General features: G+C 42.9%; 1 long non-coding RNA gene across 1 annotated transcript in view; it reads left to right on the top strand.

Moving 5' to 3' along the window:
* The first annotated feature begins 137 nt into the window (after nt 1-137).
* The window catches only part of LOC111814792, a 14,685-nt gene continuing 10,441 nt past the window's right edge, over nt 138-4,381 (top strand). The window contains exon 1 of the long non-coding RNA XR_002819683.1: nt 138-244. This is a non-coding gene — a long non-coding RNA (uncharacterized LOC111814792). The remainder of the gene's footprint in view (nt 245-4,381) is intronic.

Raw genomic sequence — 4,381 nt, 5'->3', positions numbered from 1 at the left:
CCACCAGATTTTGTCTGTAAAAACACATATTAAAGCCTAATCTAACTGTCCACCTGATAGAGCCCAGATGATCTGAGCCTTCTCTGGGTTTCCTGCCTCATCACGAGGAAAGTTATATTCATGTTTCTTGGACAAGACAACCTACAGGAACCAAAAAGTTGTACCTTATGCAGTGGACCCCAGGTATCTGACCCAAGCTGCAGAAGTTAGAAGGTTTTACAGGAATGAATTTGTCTGAGTTGAGGTGTTTCATAGTAGAAAGTATACAGAATGGAATTATAGATGGAAAATGAGAATGTTGATACTAGTAGCCCACAGGAAGAAAGGTAAATGTCCACAGCTGCTAGAGAAGGAAAAAAAAAGTGTTTATGATGGAGTCAGAGGAAGTTTCAGATTGAGGTGATCTTATGTCTTCCCTCTCACTCTAAGGGAACCCATGTTAACTGCCAATATATATAAAAGGAAAGCCTGTTAAACTTTTAATAGATGCTTGTGCAGATTCATGAGTAGATACCCAGCCAGTGACTCCACTTGCAAACTGGAGAGTACTCAGTACTTTCCCTAGGTCTGAAAATTCATGTGCCCCCAGTAATGGTAAAATTGGTAAAACACAAGAGAAGGCCAGTTTGAAACAATACACAGTGGCCATGGGACAGGTTCACCAGGGTTGACGGTAGCAGTACATTCTTATATTAATTATCTAACCAGCTGATTGATGATGTTCATGCATCATCTGGTACTATCCAAGATATCCAAGACCAGATAGATTTGCTAGCAGAAGTGGTCTTGCAAAATAAGAGAGGCTTGGAACTTCTGACAACAGAGCATGGGGAAATATGTATTGCTTTACAGGAAAGGTGTTGTTTTTATGTTAATAAATCAGATATAGTTCGAGACAAAATCTGAGAGCTTCAGGATCAACTACTCAAGCAGAGACAAGAACTTGTGGAAGACTCCTTCTCCTCGCTATGGGGAGGAATGTTCGCCTATCTTGTGCCCCTGTTGGGACCCCTCTTCTCACTTCTACTGTTGCTCATGATAGGACCTTGTATTTTCAAAATCTTACAGCATTCATCAGCTCACATTTAGATGCCTTTGCTACAAAGCCCATTCAGATACATTAACATCAACTGGAAATGGCAGATCATCAAGAGTATCATGAGAGGGTTCCCTCAAATGGACCCTATCATAATGTGGCCTAATCTGATGTAGGCCCCCTGGTGAGATGGAAAAGTAGTCAACGACGGGCAACTAGGACCCACATGCAGTACCGCCGACTGCCTAAGACAGGAACAGGGCCTACTGCTGCCCTGCAATCCCAAGACGGGTAAGGTATGTTCAATCTCATGTGAAGGAGTATTTGACACAAGCCAGGCATTGTCCCCGCAGGGCACTGTCGATTTCTGCTTGATGTATTTAATAAAAAGGGTGATATGTAGGGGTCGATAGAACGCTCCTGTTATATTTACCCTTATATGGGCAAGAACTGCTACAGCACCAATCACCGCTTGCCTCGGCATCTTCCTGTGGTCCTGGATCTTCACTACCAATGCACAACTAGTCCTATCCAACTACTTCCTATATACAGCTATTTAGACCTAGTTCGCTTCCTCAATAAATGGCACTTGATCAGAAAGCCTGCCTTGTCTCCGTCTCTTGTGAATCTTGCCCTGTCTTGTTCATCCCGTTCCTCCTTGAGGTCATTACCCCACATCTCGACTCGTGGGCCAAGCCACTAAACGTGAGCTCTTAATGCAGAAGAGGCAGCAAAGCCCCAGCTTCATTGGGAAGCAAGGAACTCAAATGCCTGTTCCTGTATACAGCGCAACACAAAGCTCTGGCTAAAACATCACTTTTGTAACTAAAGTACTTCACAGTACCGAGCTTTAAAAAGAGTGGCAAATCATTCAGTCTCCTAAGAGAAAGAATCCACGAAGTTTGTGACTTTCCAGTTGGAGGTGCAGAGAAACTGTAGAAGGTTGTTCTCTCTCCCATTCATTCCTAAGGGCAAAGAGCCACAAACACGTTTGTAGACTCTGGTGCCCTGAGGAGAGCTGCTTGTTTCTACTGCATGATTTGTATTTCTAAGTGTGAGTTACTAATGCAGAAGAGCCAGCTAAGTTCCAGCTTCTTTGGAAGCTGGGCACTCCAATACCTGTTTCTGTATACGGCAAAACAAAAAACTCTTGCAAAAATGTCAGTTCTGTAACTAAAGTACTTCAAAATTCCGCGCTGTTAAAACAGTGGCAAATCATTCAGTGTCCTAAGAGAAAGCATCCATGAAGTTTGTTACTTTCCAGCGGGAGGTGCACAGAAACTGTAAAAGGTTGTTGTCTCTCAAATTCCTTCCTATGGGCAAAAGCCACAAACACGTTCCTAGATTCCAGGCCCCTAAGTAGAGCTGCTTGTTTCTACTGCATGATTTGTGTTTCTACGTGTGAGATATTAATGCAGAAGAGCCAGCTAAGGTCCAGCTTCCTTGGAAACAGGGTACCCTAATGCCTGTTCCGCTATGGAGCACATCCCAGAACTCTGGCTAAAACCTCACTTTTGTAATTAAAGTACTTCACAGTTCCGAGCTGTGCAAACAGTGGCAAATCATTCAGTCTCCTAAGAGAAAGCATCCGTGAAGTTTGTGACTTTCCACCTGGAGGTGCAGAGAAACTGCACAAGGTTGTTCTATCTTGCATTCAATCCTAAGTGCAAAGAGGCACAATCACGTTTCTTGACTCCAGTGCCCTACGGAGAGCTGTTTGTTTCTACTGAATGATTTCTGTTTCTAAGAGTGAATTCTTAATGCAGAAGAGCCAGCTAAACTCCAGCTTCTTTGGGAAGCAGGGCACTCCAATGCATTATCTTGTATATGGGACAACACAGAACTCTGGCTAAAATTTCACTTTTGTAAATAAAGTATTTCACAGGTCTGCGCATGTGCAATGAGGGGCATATCATTTACTCTCATAAGAGAAAGCATGCGTGATCTTTGTGAGTTTCCAGCTGGAGGTACAGAGAAACTGCAGAAGGTTTTTCTCTCTCAGTTTCATTCATATGGGCAAAGAGCCACAAACACTTTGCTAGACTCCAGTGCCCTGAGGAGAACTGCTTCATTCTACTCCATTATTTGTGTTTCTAAGTGTGAGTTCTTAAGGCAGAGGAGCCAGCTAAGCTCCAGCTTCTTTGGGTAGCAGGGCACTAAAATGCCAGTTCTTGTATACAGCACAACATAGAACAATGGGTTAAACGTCACTTTAGCAATTAAAGAACTTCACAGTTCCACACTGTGAAAAGAGTAGCAAATCATTTAGTCTCCTAAGAGAAAGCATCCGTGATGTTTGTGACTTTACTACTGGAGGTGCACATAAACTGCAGAAGTTTGTTCTCTCTCCCATTCATTCCTATGGGCAAAGAGCCACAAACGTTTTTCTAGACTCCAGTGACCTGAGGAGAGCAGATTGTTTCTGCTGAATGATTTTTGTTTATAAGTGTAAGTTCTTAATGCAGAAGAGCCAGCTAAGCTCCAGCTTCCTTGGGAAGCTGGGCTCTCCATGCCTGTTCCTGTATAAAGTGCAACACTGAACTGTAGCTAAAACATCACTTTTGTAACAAAAGCACTTCACAGTTGTGCGCTCTGCAAAGATTAGCAAATCATTCTGTCTCATAAGAGAAAGCATCTGTGAAGTTTGTAACTTTCCAGCTGGAGGTGCAGAGAAATAGCAGAAAGTGTTTCTCTCTCCCATTCATTCCTGTTGACAAGAGAAACGAACACTATTCTACACTCCAGTGCCCTGAGGAGAGCTGCTTGTTTGAACTGCATGATTTTTGTATCTAATTGTTTGTTCTTAATTCAAAAGAGACAACTAAGCCCCAACATGTTTGGAAAGCAGGGCACTACATTCCTGTTCCTGTATACAGCGCAACACAGAACTCTGGCCAAAATGTCAGTTTTTTACGAAAGTATTTCATAGTTCCATGTTGTGAAAAGAGTGGCAAAATATTCAGTCTCCTAAGGGAAAGCAGCCCTGAATTTTGTAATTTTCCAGCTGGAGATGCAGAGAACCTGCAGAACGTTGTTCTTGCTCCCTTTCGTTCCTATGGGCAAAGAGCCACAAACACGTTTGTAGACTCCAGTGCCCTGAGGAGAGCTGCTTCTTTCTACTGCATGATTTGTGTTTCTAAGTGTAGGTTTTTAATGCAGAACAGCAGGATAAGCTTCATGTTCTTTGGGAAGCAGGGCAGTCCAATGTCGGTTCACGTATACAGCGCAACACAGAATTATGGCTAAAACGTCACTTATGTAACTAAAGTACTTCACAGTACCGAGCTGTGAAAATAGTGGGAAATCATTCAATCTCTGAAGAGAAAGCATCCGTGAAGTTTGTGA

The sequence above is a fragment of the Octodon degus genome, unplaced genomic scaffold (genome assembly GCF_000260255.1).
Source record: "Octodon degus isolate 3935 unplaced genomic scaffold, OctDeg1.0 scaffold00538, whole genome shotgun sequence".
Classification (NCBI taxonomy): Eukaryota; Metazoa; Chordata; class Mammalia; order Rodentia; family Octodontidae; genus Octodon; species Octodon degus.
Note: the sequence above shows the minus strand (reverse complement) of the source record. Positions and strands in the feature narration are given on the sequence as shown.